We start from the raw sequence: 20043 nt of genomic DNA, 5'->3' as shown, positions 1-20043 counted from the left end.
CCCGCCCACTGCACCCCCACACATCCCCCACCCCCATACCCCCCTCCCGCACCCACCCCACCGCCACACGTAGCACCTCGGACACCATCCGCAGCCGCTACAAGTGATTCCCTGAATCGCGGTGATCAGCGGCACGGATACGCACCTCCACCTCACTGAACCCACCCCCTTTCCAAACCCCCCCCCCACACACACACACACACTGAACTTCTGTGAGTATAGTTGCTACCAATGGACATTGGATTCATAAGAAACACTAATGCTGTGTCCATTATGTGTCTAAGCGACACTGATACCTGTGGCCATTGTGTATAAGTGGCGCTGCTACCTGTGGGCACTGTGTGTATAAACGCCACTGCTACCTGTGGCCACTGTGTGTATAAGCGCCTCTGTTACCTATGAGAATTGTGTCTAGAAGTGACGCTGCTACCGGGGGTCATTGTGTGTATAAGCACCACTGCTACCCGTGGCCACTCTGTGTATAAGCGCCTCTGCTACCCGTGGCCACTGTGTGTATAAGCGCCTCTGCTACCTGTGGGCACTGTGTGTGTATAAGCGGCTCTGCTACCTGTGGTCACTGTGTGTATAACCGGCTCTGCTACCTGTGGTCACTGTGTGTGTATAAGCACCACTGCTACCTGTGGCCACTGTGTGTATAAGTGCCTCTGCTACCCGTGGCCCCTGTGTGTGTATAAGCGGCTCTGCTACCTGTGGTCACTGTGTGTTTAAGCGGCTCTGCTACCTGTGGTCACTGTGTGTGTGAGGATACCGGGTGACCTGGGTATCCTGGGGTTCAGGGATCACACTGTGGAGCCAGTTATAATGAAAATCAAGGTGATCTTTATTCAGGGAGACCCAGAAATCCAGTGAACAGCAAGCAGGGTTATACTAATAATGTCCACTCAGAGTTCAGCAAAGTCCTTACCAGCTGCTGTATATCTCCTCCAGTCCTGGGCAGTAATGACAGCTGTAGCAGGGCACACAGAGTGGCTGGTCACTGATGACACTGAGAGGGGACGACACCCCAACCTCCAGTGAGTCTAGCTGTGCACCATCACCTCCACACACACACAGTCTCCTTCTCCCAGCCACTTCCTCTCCCCACAATTCCCCCTTGCTGGTTCCTTCTCTCTCCTCCTTTCTGATTGGTGGATCATGCTGTCAGTCTTTCCAGAGGGGAAGGAGGAGGGCTTTTCTAAAAGAAACACTCCCCTGCTGTATGCTTCTGGGATACTTCCTGTGTGTGACTTCTGCAGACTGAGGGCTTCAATTTAAGAACTCAGAACTTGGGCCATAGGATTAACTCTATCCTTTTTAACATGAAAGCATGTCCTAGACATCCCTTTCCCTGGTCTCCTCACATACCTCCCCCTTCTTAAATCGAGGAGACAGGCATGATGCCAATGTTGGAGTCCTGACTGTTGTCTCGGCCCGAAGGTCTGCGAAGTCTGGCATTTGTTTCCTCACGTCTGGATAACCCGTCAGCATTGTGATGGTCTCGTCCCTTTTTGTGAGAAATAGAAAAGTTGAAACCTTGTAACGCCAAACTCCACCTCAACAACCTCCCATTTTCCCCTGAGGTTCTGTTTAGCCAATTTAACGGGTTATGGTCAGTAATAACAGTGAATTCTTTACCATAGAGATAAGGTTGTAGTTTCTTTAAGGCCCAGACTATGGCTAGACACTCCTTCTCAATAGTGGCATAGGCTATCTCTCGGTCAGCTAGCTTACGAGATAGATACACAATTGGGTGTTCCCTACCATCTTCTCCCACCTGGCACAACACTGCCCCAAGTCCACACCCCGAAGCGTCTGTCTGCACAATAAACTTTTTATGGTAGTCAGGGGCAGCCAACACTGGGGCTCGAGTCAGCGTGTCTTTTAAGATGGTGAAGGCTTGCTCACACTCAACAGTCCATTCGATCTTCCGAGCATATCTCTTTTTGGTCAAGTCCGTTAGGGCCTTGGCCACGGTGCTGTAATGTGGTATAAATTTTCTGTAATAGCCAGCAACCCCAAGGAAGGCCCGCACTTGCTTCTGGTTGACAGGTCGGGGCCAGTTGACAATAGCCTCCACCTTTGCCGGTTCTGGTCTAATAGATCCTCCTCCAACCCGATGTCCTAGGTACTGAACCTCAGCCATCCCCATCTGACATTTATCTGGGCGTATGGTGAGCCCGGCCTGTCTGATCCTTTTGAGCACTTCTGCCACATGAGTTAAATGGTCTGCCCAGGTATGGCTGAAGATGGCGATATCATCGAGGTAGGCTTGTGCAAAGTCTTGACATCCCTCCAGTAGGTCATTCACCATTCGCTGGAATGTGGCAGGGGCGTTCTTCATCCCGAAAGGCATGGTAGTACACTCAAAGAGTCCTATGGGTGTGATGAAGGCAGAACGCTCCTGGGCTTCTTTGGTAAGTGGGATTTGCCAGTAACCCTTGCTTAAGTCCAGCGTTGAGACGAACTTGGCCCCTCCAATCCGGTCCAGTAGCTCGTCAATACGGGGCATAGGGTAAGCATCAGTTATGGTTACTTCATTCAATTTGCGATAGTCCACGCAAAACCATGTAGTCCCATCTTTCTTGGGAACCAACACGACCCCAGCGGCCCATGGGCTTTTAGATGGCACAATGTCCCCCAAAGCTAGCATCTCTTTGATCTCAGTCTTCACCTGTCTCATAACATCTGGGGTCATTCGGTAAGCGACTTGTCGGATGGGCTTACTGTTCCCAGTGTCCACATGGTGAGTGGTCAGGTGAGTTCGACCAGGTTGACATGAAAACTGGGCTTGTTCAGCCTCTAAGATCCTCTGCATCTCTTGCTGCTGTGCCGTATTCAATTGTAGTCCCACCTGGACTGATTCCACTCCCTTATTCTTTTTAGCAGCTCCCAAAAAGTCAGGCAATGGATCAGTTTCTGGTGTCTCCATCGGAGGGCAACATACCATCATGGCCGCTACTTGACGATCTCTATAAGCTTTAATTCTATTTATATGGAAGGTGCGTAGGCGCTTCCCTCCCTTATCCAGGGCGATCACATAATTGACCGGTCCGGTACGCCTTACCACTGTATACGGTCCATCCCAGGTGGCTTGCAGTTTGTTTCTACGCACTGGGATAAGCACCATGACCTTTTGCCCTGGATTCAACTCACGGTCTTGAGCGTGGGCATCGTACCATTCCCTTTGTTTCTCTTGTGATTCCCGGAGATGCTCTTGGGTTAACTGTAGCAATCTTCTCATCCGATTCCGCATGTTCTCTACATATTGTAAAATGGGCTGCTGGTGTTCTTGGAAAGTTCCCTCCCAACTCTCTTTGACCAGGTCTAGGGGCCCCCGCACTTTCCGGCCGTACAGAAGTTCAAACGGGGAATATCCGGTAGATGCTTGTGGAACTTCCCGATAAGCAAATAGAAGCTGTTGCAGGGCTCTCTCCCAGTCCCTCCCCTCGGACTGTACGTAAGCTTGTAGGAGTCTTTTCAGCGTTCCATTGAATCTTTCACATAGTCCATTGGTCTGCGGATGATAAGGGGTGGTCCGAAGAGGCCGAACCCCCCACTTTTCCCACAGGGTTTGCATTAGTTCACCTTGGAATTGAGGCCCTTGGTCTGTGACGACTTCCTGTGGATATCCGACCCGACTGAATATGTCCGTCAATGCTTGCGCAACATGTTCCGTGTCAATGGATGACAGGGCCACGGCTTCAGGGTAACGTGTCTTAAAGTCCACCAGTGTCAAGATGTACTTCTTGCCCGTGTGACTGGGAATAGCTAATGGTCCAACTAGGTCTATGGCAACACGGGCAAATGGCTCCCCTATAATAGGTAATGGGTGCAGAAAAGCTTTCTGTTGGGGCTTTCCCAGTCTCTGACAGGTATCACAGGTGTCCCGATACTGCTTAACGTCTCTAGAAATCCGTGGCCAGAAGAAATTCCACAACAGTCGGGCCAATGTTTTCCGGGTGCCAAAATGGCCAGCTGCAGGGATGTCGTGGGCAAGAGCTAGTAATTGTGCTCTGTATTGTGTAGGTACCACCAACTGTTTAGTAGGCATGACTGCTTCCTGTCCGGGCCGAGGGATGACCACTCGGTACAGTAATTCCTCTTCCCACACTATCTTACTTCTATCAGCTGTTTCCAACCCCAGTTCGGCTGCACTCCTCAATTTGCTCAGGGAGGGGTCATTCCGTTGGGCCTGTCGGAACTCACTCCGGTCCACCTCCCCCAAGTCTACCTCTAAAGTACTGGACAATGAACTACAGTCACTCACCATTGTCTGGGTAGGCTGATTCTGGACCATATCTGTAGCCTGGGTCACCTCTCTTCGTGTTTGGCTTCTGGTTACCACCTGGACGAAGCGTGTCACTAGTCCTTGTCCCAGATCATTCCCGAGGATTACCTTGGCTGGTAGCCCCTTGAGTACTCCGACTTCCACGATTCCTTGGTCAGCTCCCCAGTCCAGATGTGTCTTGGCAACAGGAATATCGGCCTGTTGTCCCCCGGCAGTGGCAATTAGCACATACTGTCCAGGTATCACCTGGGAGGCAGGAATCAGGTCTGGCTCAATCAACGTAAGTGAGGCCCCAGAGTCTCGTAGGCCCTGTACCTGCTGGTTCTCCACTATCACAGTCTGTAGGTGCCCTCGCATATTCCAGGGAGTCGCCTTCTCCTCCCCCAGAACCAAGTCCACAATATACACCCCACCCATCATCCCATCCATATCTGACTGGACGACCTCTTCACCATACTCCTCCGTGGGGTAACATACCACAGAGACTGGAGCCGGTCTAGCCCCAGGGAATGGCCCTCTTGTGCGTGGACAGTCCCTAAGCACGTGTCCTGGTTGATTGCAGCGATAACACTTCCGAGGTTCTGGGTTAGCCACTCTGAATCTGGGTGGCTGATAAGTGATGTTTTTGATAGGGCCTCCTTTATTACTATCTTTGACTTGCGGTTCTTTATCAGAGAGCTTCTCCACTCGTGGGTTTCTTGTACCGCCTGCTGCACTGAAGATTCTCCATTGCGGACGATTGGCTATATATTCATCAGCCCATTCCGCAGCTTGTTCAGGTGTACTGGGCTTCCTGTCTGCGACCCACTCCCATACCTCTGGTGCCATCTTAATCATTAGCTGTTCTACCACAATTAAGTTGACAATCTGCTCCACAGTGGAGGCCTGTCTTCCTTCAAGCCATTTCCCACAGGCTTGCCGTAGCTGACTAGCAAACTCTTGGTAGGAATCAGTTCCACCTTTATTCAGTGTCCTGAATTTAAGACGATAAGATTCTGCAGTTATCTGGAACTTAGCAAGCAATGCTTTCTTTATAAAGGCATAGACTCCACATTCCTGGGGGGTTAGGGCCCGATAGGCTTCCAGAGCCCTGCCAGTGAGACTTGGCCCCAAGTACTTTGGCCAGTCAGCTGGCTCTATTCCATGCACCCCCATGAGATTTTCAAAGATCTGGAGGTGAGTGTCAATGTCTGTTTCATTTTCCCGAAATGTGGGAACATCCTTAAATCCCAAGCGTCGCTTCTCTTGTTCAAAACTTCGGGGGGACTCCGGAATTCCACTGCCAGCAGGAATTTGTACTCCTAGTATAGCTTGGATCACTCCAGCTCTCTCCTGTGGGGTCGCACCTTCGCCTAGCGCCCCCAGCAAGCTCTGCAGTATGGCAGGAGTGGCATCGGTCAACTCTGGTAACTTATTGGATGAATTACTACCAATGCCTGTTGGTCCCTCTTCATCATCACTCAGGTGGTCAGGATCCTCTGGGTGCCCCCGATCCCACTCCAACAACCGAAGTACCAGAGTTTCCCTGGTCTCAGTCCCATCATAAGTAATTCCCTTCATCCTGCAAAATCCTTGTAGGTGAGGTTTCCGAGCTGTACGGTAAAACTTCTCCTGCTCTTTCATTGCATTCTCCCCTTGACTGCTGGCCACAACTGCTGGCTGACTCTCCATGCTGATACTTTTGTGCATTAGCTCCCTGGAAACTCTCTCCCTGGAAACACTACAGGAACTGTGTGATATCCCACCGCTGCCGCCAAATGTGAGGATACCGGGTGACCTGGGTATCCTGGGGTTCAGGGATCACACTGTGGAGCCAGTTATAATGAAAATCAAGGTGATCTTTATTCAGGGAGACCCAGAAATCCAGTGAACAGCAAGCAGGGTTATACTAATAATGTCCACTCAGAGTTCAGCAAAGTCCTTACCAGCTGCTGTATATCTCCTCCAGTCCTGGGCAGTAATGACAGCTGTAGCAGGGCACACAGAGTGGCTGGTCACTGATGACACTGAGAGGGGACGACACCCCAACCTCCAGTGAGTCTAGCTGTGCACCATCACCTCCACACACACACAGTCTCCTTCTCCCAGCCACTTCCTCTCCCCACAATTCCCCCTTGCTGGTTCCTTCTCTCTCCTCCTTTCTGATTGGTGGATCATGCTGTCAGTCTTTCCAGAGGGGAAGGAGGAGGGCTTTTCTAAAAGAAACACTCCCCTGCTGTATGCTTCTGGGATACTTCCTGTGTGTGACTTCTGCAGACTGAGGGCTTCAATTTAAGAACTCAGAACTTGGGCCATAGGATTAACTCTATCCTTTTTAACATGAAAGCATGTCCTAGACATCCCTTTCCCTGGTCTCCTCACAGTGTGTATAAGCGGCTCTGCTACCTGTGGCCACTACCTGTGGGCACCGTGTGTGTATAAGCGGCTCTGCTACCTGTGGTCACTGTGTGTATAAGCGGCTCTGCTACCTGTGGCCACTGTGTGTGTATAAGCGGCTCTGCTACCTGTGGTCACTGTGTGTATAAGCGCCTCTGCTACCTGTGGGCACTGTGTGTGTATAAGCGGCTCTGCTACCTGTGGTCACTGTGTGTATAAGCGGCTCTGCTACCTGTGGGCACTGTGTGTGTATAAGCGGCTCTGCTACCTGTGGGCACTGTGTGTATAAGCGGCTCTGCTACCTGTGGGCACTGTGTGTGTATAAGCGGCTCTGCTACCTGTGGGCACTGTGTGTATAAGCGCCTCTGCTACATGTGGGCACTGTGTGTATAAGCGCCTCTGCTACCTGTGGGCACTGTGTGTGTATAAGCGGCTCTGCTACCTGTGGCCACTGTATGTATAAGCGGCTCTGCTACATGTGGGCACTGTGTGTATAAGCGCCTCTGCTACCTGTGGGCACTGTGTGTGTGTATAAGCGGCTCTGCTACCTGTGGGCACTGTGTGTATAAGCGGCTTTGCTACCTGTGGGCACTGTGTGTATAAGCGCCTCTGCTACCTGTGGGCACTGTGTGTGTATAAGCGCCTCTGCTACCTGTGGGCACTGTGTGTGTACAAGCGGCTCTGTTACCTGTGGGTATTGTGTGTATAAGCGGCTCTGCTACCTTTGGGTATTGTGTGTATAAGCTGCGCTGCTACCTCTGCCCACTGTGTGGATACACATATCCATTACCTGTGGCCACTGTGTGTATAAACTGCGCTGCTACCTGTGTCCATTGTGTGTATACGCGGCTCCATTACCTGTGCCCACTGTGTGTATAAGCTGCGCTGCATACACTAGCAGTATATACTACACTATGTTATTCATTGTGCCCTGCGGCCACTCTTCACGCCCTCACAAAGGCCTACGCCCCCTTGACAATCGCACGCCTTTCCCCCTTGCAATATTTACCCACTAGCATAAAATTTTTGGCAGGTAATACTCTATATAATAACAATTATAGCACAGCTGAAGCCCGTGCAGGGGTTAACGGGTTGTAGCCTTTTGCAACGGTATTTTGTTTTGTAACACCCTGGGGTAAATTTACAAACATTCGTATTTTCCCGTTTCAGGTCAAAGTTCAATCACGAATGACATCGAAAGTGTAAAACTGCAACTTTTTGAATTTATTACGACTAATTTACTAAGCTGTCGTATTCGGATTTTTCTTTTGTTCCGATGTCGATGTCATTCGTGTTTTTTTTTTATTTTTACGGCAGTGATTAGCAAAACACTGCCGACTTTTTAAAAATGAATCCCGGCCGGATCTGTGTGATCCGTGCTGGGGTTCATTTTTTTTTTTTTTTTAAATTAAACCCTGTAAAATCACAAAAAAAGGCTGTCCCCCCCATCCATTTGGCTGCGGATGGGGGGCTGATAGCCTTTTGTCAAAATGAAAAGATATTGTTTTTAGTAGCAGTACTACAAGTCCCAGCAAGCTTCCCCCGCATGCTGGTACTTGGAGAACCACAAGTACCAGCATGCGGCGGAAAAACGGGCCCGCTGGTACCTGTAGTACTACTACTAAAAAAATACCCAAAAAAAGACAAGACACACACACTGTGAAAGTAAAGATTTATTACATACATGCACACAAACATACATACATACTTACCTTATGTTCACACGCAGGTCGGTCCTCTTCTCCAGTAGAATCCAAGGGGTACCTGTTGAATAAATTCTACTCACCAGATCCAGGGTCCCAGGGTCCTCGGGGCAACCATTTGTATTTCAGGTACTTGAATAAAATAACAAAACGGATACCCGAGCCACGAACTGAAAGGGGCCCCATGTTTTCACATGGGACTCCTTTCCCCGAATGCCAGAAACCCACTCTGACTTCTGTCTAAGTGGGTTTCTTCAGCCAATCAGGGAGCGCCACGTTGTAGCACTCTCCTGATCGGCTGTGTGCTCCTGTACTGAGTGACAGGCGGCACACGGCAGTGTTACAATGTAGCGCCTATGCGCTCCATTGTAACCAATGGTGGGAACTTTCTGCTCAGCGGTGACGTCACTTTAGGTCAACCGCAGGGCAGAAAGTTCCCACCATTGGTTACAATGGAGCGCATAGGCGCTACATTGTAACACTGCCGTGTGCCGCCTGTCACTCAGTACAGGAGCACACAGCCGATCAGGAGAGTGCTACAACGTGGCGCTCCCTGATTGGCTGAAGAAACCCACTTAGACAGAAGTCAGAGTGGGTTTCTGGCATTCGGGGAAAGGAGTCCCATGTGAAAACATGGGGCCCCTTTCAGTTCGTGGCTCGGGTATCCGTTTTGTTATTTTATTCAAGTACCTGGATTACAAATGGTTGCCCCGAGGACCCTGGGACCCTGGATCTGGTGAGTAGAATTTATTCAACAGGTACCCCTTGGATTCTACTGGAGAAGAGGACCGACCTGCGTGTGAACATAAGGTAAGTATGTATGTATGTTTGTGTGCATGTATGTAATAAATCTTTACTTTCACGGTGTGTGTGTCTTGTCTTTTTTTGGGTATTTTTTTAGTAATAGTACTACAGGTACCAGCGGGCCCGTTTTTCCGCCGCATGCTGGTACTTGTGGTTCTCCAAGTACCAGCATGCGGGGGAGGCTTGCTGGGCCTTGTAGTACTGCTACTAAAAACAATATCTTTTCATTTTCAAAAAAGGCTATCAGCCCCCCATCCGCAGCCAATTGGATGGGGGGGACAGCCTCGGGCTTCACCCCTGGCCCTTGGGTGGCTGGGGGGGGACCCCTTGATTGAAGGGGTCCCCACTCCCCCAGGGTACCCCGGCCAGGGGTGACTAGTTGGATTTTTGATGCCACGGCCGCAGGGCACTATATAAAAGTGACCCCCGGCTGTGGCATTATCTGTCCAGCTAGTGGAGCCCGGTGCTGGTTTTAAAAATACGGGGGACCCCTACTCTTTTTGTCCCCCGTATTTTTGGAACCAGGACCAGGCGCAGAGCCCGATGCTGGTTGCTTAAATATGGGGGAACCCCTGTCATTTTTCCCCCCATATTTCTGCAACCAGGATCGGCTCAAAGAGCCCGAGGCTGGTTATGCTTAGGAGGGGGGACCCCACGCAATTTTTTTTGAGAAAATAATCACTTTCCCACCCCTTCTGTCACGATCCGGGTATCTGGACGCCATTACTTACCCTTCAGATGCCTCCTAAGGCGGGCTCAGCGTTCCAGGACCGGATTCCGCTGTTCCTGAGTTTCCACATGCAGAGTGGTCTTTTCATCAGCCGCGGCCTCCGCTGTGCCCGCGTGGTTAAATGTGCATCTATCAGCCTGGCGTCTCCTGTCTCCAGTGGCCGGCGCCGCCATTACTGTTTCCCAGACCACATGGATTACAAACCAAACTTCCCTCCAAGTGTCTGCATGGGCGCAGCCATCTTGGATTCTGTCATCTGATCATTTCCACCAATCTGCTGTCTGTGTTGTTGATTTGCATAATTGCCTAGCCAACCCCTTCCTTGCTGCAGGTATAAGTAAGCTGTACCTGAGCAAGGAAGACGTCAGTGCTTTGGTTGTCAAACCTAGTTCCTGTTTGTCTCTCTTCTATGATTGTCTTCCAGGTTCCAGCTCCTGTCTCAAGACTTCCACCATAGAGACCCGCACCAGCATTCCACCTGCGGTGTAGCCTGACTCTCCAATCCATTGTGGATTCATCTGTTTCCAGCTACAACACTACCTGCTTCCAGCCTCAGCTTCCAGCAGAGTACAGCTTCCCTTAAAGGGCCGGTGTCCTTTCTACACTTTACCACTCTCCACCGGAATTATTATTTCTCCGCTCTCAAGTTCTACATTTCAGTTCACATTTCATCGCTCCCAAAGTTCATTTATTATTTAACTGGTTCCAGCCAGTATCCACTCCGTGCTAACAACAGTCTGGTTCCAGCCAGTATCCACAGCAGCTGTTTTACCTTCAGCAACCCAGCTCTTCCTGGAACACCAGCTGGTACAATCCTGGGTTATCTCCATTGCTACAGCCGGGCCTGGTAAGGACTTTCCATCTAGAAGATCATAAGAACTATCTCACACTACCAGTGCCCTGTGGCTCCTGCCATGCTGTAGTACTCAGGAACTGTATTTATTCTTTGCTGACTTTTACGTTTTCTTTTATTGCTGCTGTGATGCGGAGTTGTCATAATAAACATCATTGACTTTTATCTAAGTTGTCGTGGTCACGCCTTCGGGCAGTTATTATTCATGTTACTTACATGTCCAGGGGTCTGATACAACCTCCCAGGTTCCGGTACATCTCAGCCCCTACAACTGAGGCTGCCTCCCGTCAGCTCAGGCCCTCAGTTGTGACAGTAAGCACTGACCTAATGAATCCAGCCGGAGACCAGGATCAAGCGGCCAGGCCGATGCAAGAACTGGCAGCCCGACTAGAACATCAGGAGGCTGCACAGGGCCACATCATCCGCTGTCTCCAGGATCTCTCTACTCGGCTGGATGGGATTCAGACAACTCTCCGTGGATCAGGCGCGTCTGGTGCGTCAACCACAGTGACTCCAGCTATAACCCCACCCACCTTACCCATTTCTGCTCCACGTCTTCATCTTCCAACGCCAGCAAAATTTGACGGATCTCCAAGATTCTGCAGGGGATTTCTCAACCAGTGTGAGATTCAGTTTGAGCTACAACCAGGCAATTTTCCCAGTGACCGTACAAAAATTGCCTACATTATTTCTCTTCTCAGTGGCTCAGCCCTTGATTGGGCATCACCGTTATGGGAGAGGTCCGACACCCTGCTATCTTCTTACACTGCATTTGTGTCAACATTCAGGCGCATCTTCGACGAGCCAGGCCGGGTAACTTCAGCTTCGTCTGAGATTCTCCGTTTACGCCAGGAATCACGTACTGTAGGACAATATCTTATACAGTTCCAGATCCTGGCATCCGAACTGGCATGGAACGACGAGGCCCTGTATGCTGCATTCTGGCATGGTTTATCCGAGCGTATTAAAGATGAGTTAGCTACCAGAGACTTACCCTCCAAGTTAGATGAGCTAATCTCACTTTGTACGAAAGTTGACTTACGTTTCAGAGAGAGAGCAACTGAGCGTGGAAGATCATCTGCTCCAAAATCTTCTACTCCTCCTCCTCGCCAACTGTCACCAACTACAGATGAACCCATGCAAATTGGCCGTTCCCGTTTAACTCCTGCTGAGCGCCGAAGACGTCTCTCCGAGTTTCTCTGTCTGTATTGTGCAGCTCCGTCTCACACCATTAATGCCTGTCCCAAACGTCCGGGAAACTCCAAACCCTAGCTCGCCAAGGAGAGGGCCGGCTAGGAGTAATGATCTCCTCTCCATCTCCTCAAGATTGTAACCTCCCAGTCTCGCTTCAAGTTGCTCAACGTTATCAGAACGTCATTGCCCTCCTGGATTCCAGAGCAGCTGGGAACTTTATTACTGAAGCCTATGTTAAACGGTGGTCCCTACCCACCGAGAGACTTCCTTCGTCCTTTTCCTTAACTGCTGTGGATGGCAGTAAAATTTTTGATACAGTTATTTCTCTAAGGACTCTACCAGTTCGTCTGAGAGTGGGAGTTCTTCATTCCGAACTTATTTCATTTTTAGTGATTCCAAGAGCCACACATCCTGTGGTCCTGGGCCTTCCATGGCTCCGTCTTCACAATCCTACAATTGATTGGACGACTACGCAAATCCTGGCATGGGGTTCCTCCTGTACTAAGACATGTTTGTTTAAAGTGTTGCCTGTCTGTTCTTCCTCCCCCAGGTCGTCTGATGTTCCACCTCCTCCATATCAAGATTTCACGGATGTGTTCAGTAAAGCTTCTGCTGATATCCTTCCTCCTCATAGAGAATGGGACTGCCCGATTGATCTCGTTCCAGGGAAGGTTCCACCTCGAGGCCGAACTTATCCGTTGTCTCTCCCCGAGACACATTCTATGGAGGAATACATTAAAGAGAACCTAGCAAAGGGGTTCATTCGACCTTCTTCTTCTCCAGCCGGCGCAGGCTTCTTTTTTGTAAAGAAGAAAGATGGTGGTCTGCGGCCGTGCATCGACTACAGAGGTTTGAACGACATTACCATCAAGAACCGCTATCCTTTACCCCTGATTACTGAGCTCTTTGACAGAGTTAGCGGAGCTACCATCTTTACAAAGCTGGACCTGAGAGGTGCATACAATCTCATCCGGATCCGTGAGGGTGACGAGTGGAAGACCGCATTTAACACCCGTGACGGACATTATGAGTACCTCGTCATGCCCTTCGGATTGAGCAATGCTCCAGCTGTCTTCCAGCATTTCGTCAATGAGATCTTCAGAGACATTCTATACCGTCATGTCGTGGTCTATCTAGATGATATCCTCATTTTTGCCAACGATTTAGAGGAACATCGTTTCTGGGTAAAGGAGGTTCTGTCCCGTCTCCGTGTCAATCATCTCTACTGCAAATTAGAGAAATGCGTCTTTGAAGTCAAGTCCATTCCGTTTCTAGGGTACATTGTGTCCGGTTCCGGACTAGAGATGGATCCTGAGAAACTACAAGCAATCCAGAATTGGCCGGTACCCTTAACCCTCAAAGGGGTCCAGAGGTTCTTAGGGTTCGCCAATTATTACCGAAAGTTTATACGAGACTTTTCCACCATTGTGGCGCCTATTACTGCTTTCACCAAGAAGGGTGCTAACCCGTCCAAGTGGTCTGAAGAAGCCATGCAAGCTTTTCATCTTTTAAAACAGAGGTTCATCTCTGCACCTGTCCTGAAACAGCCTGACATCGACTCTCCTTTCATCTTAGAGGTGGATGCCTCCTCCGTTGGAGTAGGAGCGGTGTTATCTCAGAGGGCTAAAGATGGTCATTTACATCCTTGCAGTTTCTTCTCACGGAAGTTCTCCCCAGCGGAGCGCAACTATGCCATTGGCGACCAGGAGTTGCTAGCCATCAGGCTCGCTCTAGAGGAGTGGAGATATCTGTTGGAGGGAGCTTCTCATTCAATCACCATCCTTACAGACCACAAGAACCTTCTATATCTAAAAGGCGCACAATGTCTCAACCCTCGTCAGGCCAGATGGGCACTTTTCTTTTCCAGGTTCGACTTTAAACTCCAGTTCTGTCCGGGCTCTCAGAATCGCAAGGCCGATGCCCTTTCCCGCTCATGGGAGCAAGAAAATGAGTCAGAGTCTTCAGACAAGCATCCTATTATAAATCCGTTGGCATTCTCCACGGTAGGGATGGACTCTACGCCCCCATCAGGGAAAAGTTTTGTGAAGCCGACACTAAGGAAGAAGCTCATGCATTGGGCCCATGCTTCCCGTTTTGCCGGACATACAGGTATCCAAAAAACCCTGGAGTTTATCTCTAGGTCCTATTGGTGGCCAACTCTGAAAAAGGACGTTTTGGAGTTTATTGCATCTTGCCCAAAGTGTGCTCAACATAAAGTATCCCGCCAGTCGCCTGCGGGGCAACTGGTTCCACTATCTGTTCCCCGTCGACCATGGACCCATTTGTCGATGGATTTTATTACAGATTTGCCCATGTGCAACAAGTTCAATACCATCTGGGTGGTAGTTGACCGGTTCACCAAGATGGCACACTTCATTCCTCTCACCGGTCTTCCGTCAGCTTCCAAGTTGGCTCAAGTATTCATACAAGAGATCTTCCGACTCCACGGTCTTCCAGAAGAAATTATCTCAGATCGAGGAGTTCAATTCACAGCCAAATTCTGGCGAAGTTTATGTCAAGTCCTCCAAGTCAAGTTAAAGTTTTCCACGGCTTACCATCCTCAGACCAATGGTCAAACCGAGAGGGTGAATCAGGACTTGGAGGCCTTCCTCCGCATCTATGTGTCCTCCTCTCAAGATGACTGGGTTCAATTACTTCCCTGGGCCGAGTTCTGTCATAACAACCAGTATCATTCTTCATCTTCTTCAACACCATTCTTCACCAACTTTGGATTCCACCCTAAAGTCCCTGAGTTCCAACCGCTTCCAGCAACTTCTGTTCCCGCAGTGGATATCACCTTGCATCAGTTTGCCAATATCTGGAAGAGCGTACGATCAGCTCTGCTCAAGGCATCGTTCAGGTACAAGAAGTTTGCGGATAAGAAGCGTCGAGCAGTTCCTGCTCTCAAGGTGGGTGATCGGGTATGGTTATCCACGAAGAATTTGAGGTTAAGAGTTCCCAGTATGAAGTTTGCACCTCGCTACATCGGTCCTTTTAAAATTGATCAAGTCATCAATCCTGTTGCTTACAGACTCCAGTTACCTCCCTTCTTAAAAATACCCAGGACATTCCATGTTTCCCTGTTGAAACCGCTAATCTTGAATCGGTTTCATTCCTCACTTCCACCAACTCCGAAAGTCCAAACTCAACGAGGCGTTGAGTATGAAGTGGCCAAGATCCTGGACTCACGTCACCGTTACGGTCAACTTCAGTATCTCATTGACTGGAAGGGCTATGGTCCTGAAGAACGCTCTTGGACCAATGCCTCTGACGTCCATGCTCCTGCCTTGGTCCGAAATTTCCACGCAAAGTTTCCTTTAAAGCCTAAGAAGTGTCCTGGGGCCACTCCTAAAGGGGGGGGTGCTGTCACGATCCGGGTATCTGGACGCCATTACTTACCCTTCAGATGCCTCCTAAGGCGGGCTCAGCGTTCCAGGACCGGATTCCGCTGTTCCTGAGTTTCCACATGCAGAGTGGTCTTTTCATCAGCCGCGGCCTCCGCTGTGCCCGCGTGGTTAAATGTGCATCTATCAGCCTGGCGTCTCCTGTCTCCAGTGGCCGGCGCCGCCATTACTGTTTCCCAGACCACATGGATTACAAACCAAACTTCCCTCCAAGTGTCTGCATGGGCGCAGCCATCTTGGATTCTGTCATCTGATCATTTCCACCAATCTGCTGTCTGTGTTGTTGATTTGCATAATTGCCTAGCCAACCCCTTCCTTGCTGCAGGTATAAGTAAGCTGTACCTGAGCAAGGAAGACGTCAGTGCTTTGGTTGTCAAACCTAGTTCCTGTTTGTCTCTCTTCTATGATTGTCTTCCAGGTTCCAGCTCCTGTCTCAAGACTTCCACCATAGAGACCCGCACCAGCATTCCACCTGCGGTGTAGCCTGACTCTCCAATCCATTGTGGATTCATCTGTTTCCAGCTACAACACTACCTGCTTCCAGCCTCAGCTTCCAGCAGAGTACAGCTTCCCTTAAAGGGCCGGTGTCCTTTCTACACTTTACCACTCTCCACCGGAATTATTATTTCTCCGCTCTCAAGTTCTACATTTCAGTTCACATTTCATCGCTCCCAAAGTTCATTTATTATTTAACTGGTTCCAGCCAGTATCCACTCCGTGCTAACAACAGTCTGGTTCCAGCCAGTATCCACAGCAGCTGTTTTACCTTCAGCAACCCAGCTCTTCCTGGAACACCAGCTGGTACAATCCTGGGTTATCTCCATTGCTACAGCCGGGCCTGGTAAGGACTTTCCATCTAGAAGATCATAAGAACTATCTCACACTACCAGTGCCCTGTGGCTCCTGCCATGCTGTAGTACTCAGGAACTGTATTTATTCTTTGCTGACTTTTACGTTTTCTTTTATTGCTGCTGTGATGCGGAGTTGTCATAATAAACATCATTGACTTTTATCTAAGTTGTCGTGGTCACGCCTTCGGGCAGTTATTATTCATGTTACTTACATGTCCAGGGGTCTGATACAACCTCCCAGGTTCCGGTACATCTCAGCCCCTACAACTGAGGCTGCCTCCCGTCAGCTCAGGCCCTCAGTTGTGACACCTTCCCACTGATATACATGCACGGATCTCATGGATCCGTGCATGCCTATCCAATCACGAATAAAAAAAGCAGGTCTGTTTTTTTAAAGCACTTTTTTACGAGTTGTAATTTTTCACGGCAGTGTTTTGTTTTTTATTGCTTTGCACTTCTTAGTAAATGACCGAGATTCATACTTAAACAGCCGCGTTTTGACCGATGGTGTATTCATTCGTGATTTTTTCCTAGGACTTCCAAATATTACGAATGCCCTCATCACTGCCGTGATTTGAGTTTAGTAAATTACCGAGATGACACTTTGATGAAAAAACGGCATCTCGGTCAAAATCGGGACCTTAGTAAATTTACCCTCTTGCCTCTCTTTATCCTCTCCCTACCACCCTGCCTCTCCCTATCCTTTACCCATCGCACAGCGTTTCTGTACATTCCCTCCCCTCCCCCTTCCCCCCTACGCCTCTCTCTTTTCTGTATGCCCTCTATATTGCCCTGCATTTCTGCATCTATTCTCTACCGGCCTGCGTAGGTTCAAAGGAGTGCAGGGGTTAACGGGGCGTAGCCACAAACGACGGTGTGAAGAGCGCCCGTAGGGCGCGATGAATCGCCTAGTTTATTATAATGTTTCATGAAAAAATGGACCATATGGCACTTGTATCAAGCGCTAGCCCCAAAGCCAAAAAGGTTAGGAACATGTAATATACTGTACCATTTATTTCCTTATTGGTGTTCATTAATAAGTCTGTATATTTTTTTTAAAATAAACCAGAATTATTATTTTTTTATAATTCTTTATTTTTGCATGGTCAAACATATTGGTAAAACATTACAATGGGAGAGAGGGACGACGGTCCAAAAACCATCGTCTAACAGGTATGATATACAGAAGTAAAAGGGCAAAAAAGTGCGCTACCACAGCTGCTATCCGGGTAAACTAAAAAGGAGTTTCACCACACTCCAATGACGAATAGACAAACAAAAAACATATAGGATACCACTGAACCGGCGCTGTAGGGAGGTCAATTGTTTTCGTGTTCATGCAATCTCATTTCTTTGGCTCAATGTACCCAAAAGAAAGAACATAGAAGGAACATGGTGTGATACCTTCTAAAAACAAATTTAATATCACAAGTTCACATAAAATTAAAATATAAAAGGTCAGTGTGTTATGACCAGTAATCTCTTGTTCTATTTAAACAACAATAGATATCTAGGCATTCTTTGGTGGACTGTATCCTGAAAGGATAGGCAATGGGTAATTACCAAATGCAGGTTGAAAACTGGCACAAACAGTTTTACTGGCGTATGGACTTCAGGCTTTCCAGCTGCAGCAGGAGAGTTCCTCTGATGTCCGTCCGCCTTCCTTCTTTGGCATAGATCGTACCACGTCCTCCTCTCACGAGTAGATCCACCGGGGTACCCACGCGTTCCGACCCTGCCTGGGTCTTTTTCAAGGTCAGCTCCCTTTGAGCTCAAAGGGAGCTGACCTTTCAGGATACAGTCCACCAAAGAATGCCTAGATATCTATTGTTGTTTAAATAGAACAAGAGATTACTGGTCATAACACACTGACCTTTTATATTTTAATTTTATGTGAACTTGTGATATTAAATTTGTTTTTAGAAGGTATCACACCATGTTCCTTCTATGTTCATCGTCTAACAGGGACCACAATTTTAAAATGAAGCGCAAGAACAAAGATAAAGGAAACATTGGCAATAAAGTATCAAATGTGGGGGGGGGGGGGAAGGGAGGAAGAAGAGGGGACGTGGAAAAGGTGAAGACCACAACGTAGCCACTTATCCGTAAATACTTTAAGAGCTGCCGAACTAGAAAAGAAGGGAAGAAGAGAGGAGAAATAATGAGGAAGAGGTAAAAGCTGTCGCCCATGGGTCAGCGGGTGGAGCTAAGGACTATGGGGGGGGGGGGGCCGTGATCTACGCTCTGCAAGGAGCCAGAGGGTCCAGACCTGCTCAAAAGCGTGATCCCGATCATGTAGATAATACGTAATCCTCTCCATTGATGCAATATGCCAAATTTTGGCTTTAAGAGAGGAGAGCGAGGGGGGAGAAGGGTTTTTCCAATTGAGAGCAATCAGCGATTTTGCCGCGGTTAGAATATGTGTAGCCAATTTTTTGGAGAATTTATCAAGGACTGGGGGAGGATAACATAGCAGAAAGGTCCAGGGATCTTTCGACATGGGAGATTCCAAAAGGGAGGGACTGGTTCCAGAAGGGAACAATGACTGGGTAGGTCCACCATGTATGGAGCATAGTGCCTCTGCATCCGCAATTTCTCCAACAATTTGGGGAGGAAGACCGGAAGAGTTTACTGAGTCGATCAGGGGTATAGTACCAACGATAGTAAATCTTGTATGCCGTCTCTTTGAAAGCAGTTGCAATAGAGCTCCAAGCTATCCCCAGTCTCATGTCCTCCCAGTCCTCATTATCCAGGGGCGATCCAAGATCACGTTCCCAAGCAAGTTCGTGGGATCTGGTAGAGGGAAGGGTAGAGTCTAGCAGGAGAGAATAAAGTTGGGATATCAAGCCTTTGGGGAGGTGAGAGTTTTTACATATTTTCTCAAAGGAGGTGAGGTCGCGGAGTAAAGCAGAAGAGGGCAAGGAACTTAAAAAATGGCGGATTTGTAGGAATTGGAAGGGATTAAGTGTATGCGAAGGGACCTTCTGTTGGAGATCAAGTAGGGACAACCATTGGCCCCGATCGGCAAAATCAACTGGGAACTTGAAGCCCAACTGCGACCATGTACGGAACCTCGTAATCGAGAGTCCAGGAGGGCTCTTTGTAAGGGCTTGTATTTTAAAGTTCTGCTTGGATTTGTAAGTGTGAGTTGGTAACAGCAAAGGAGCTGGAAGCCGAGTGAAAAGGAGGTGCAGTGAGCTGGAACAACTGCAACTGCTAAGTGGAGTATAGGTGCCGCAGGAGAGAGTACTACGGCTGCATAAAAGTGAAGGACCAAGAACCGCACAAAGATAGATAAGTATAAGCCAGCTTAATTATTGTATAAGTGATATTGTTTGTCTTCTACTTTTTATTTTTGCTGCTTTTTCTTTGAGAGTAACAGGGAGTTAGACCTTACAAACAATATGGGAGGGGCTGTGATTGGGGACCTCACTCAGTGCATGTCGTGCAAGATGTATGCACACCTGGAACTACCGGCCCAGTGTGATTAAATCTGCACGAGGTGTGTGCGAACGGTTGCCCTGGAAGCCCAGGTAACTGATCTAGAGCAAATCATTACGCGACTGAGGGAGATTCACAATCTCGAGCGAAGTTTGGACAGATTGGTAGAGGAGTTGCGGGAGGGGTCACTGGTAGAAGAGGATGATGATCAGGTAGCCAGTTGGGTCACAGTTAGAAGGAAGAAAAAGAGGGGGAGGCTCGACATCTCCGAACTATCAAACCCGAACAAATTTGCCCGACTGGACGAGGAATCGGAGGATGATAGTGAAGAAATGACGGTGCCGGAGGAGACTGCTCCCTCTAGCATCCAGAGGAACGGTCCCTCTGTCGCGGTTGGGA

At 48.9% G+C, this 20043-nt stretch overlaps 1 protein-coding gene and 1 long non-coding RNA gene across 3 annotated transcripts in view; one reads left to right on the top strand and one right to left on the bottom strand.

Annotated features, from left to right (window-relative positions):
* Positions 1-20043, top strand: part of PTER (phosphotriesterase related) — a 414219-nt gene that overhangs the window by 147136 nt on the left and 247040 nt on the right. The gene's annotated exons all lie outside the window — the stretch shown is intronic.
* LOC134928811 (uncharacterized) lies at positions 818-4452 on the bottom strand. Its single transcript, XR_010178027.1, has 2 exons — positions 4268-4452; positions 818-1504 (listed from the first exon to the last, which is right to left on the bottom strand). It is a non-coding gene; the product is annotated as an uncharacterized LOC134928811 (long non-coding RNA).

Source organism: Pseudophryne corroboree, chromosome 5 (genome assembly GCF_028390025.1).
Source record: "Pseudophryne corroboree isolate aPseCor3 chromosome 5, aPseCor3.hap2, whole genome shotgun sequence".
NCBI lineage: Eukaryota > Metazoa > Chordata > Amphibia > Anura > Myobatrachidae > Pseudophryne > Pseudophryne corroboree.
The sequence above is the reverse complement of the archived record's forward strand: the minus strand, read 5'-3'. Positions and strand labels throughout refer to the sequence as shown.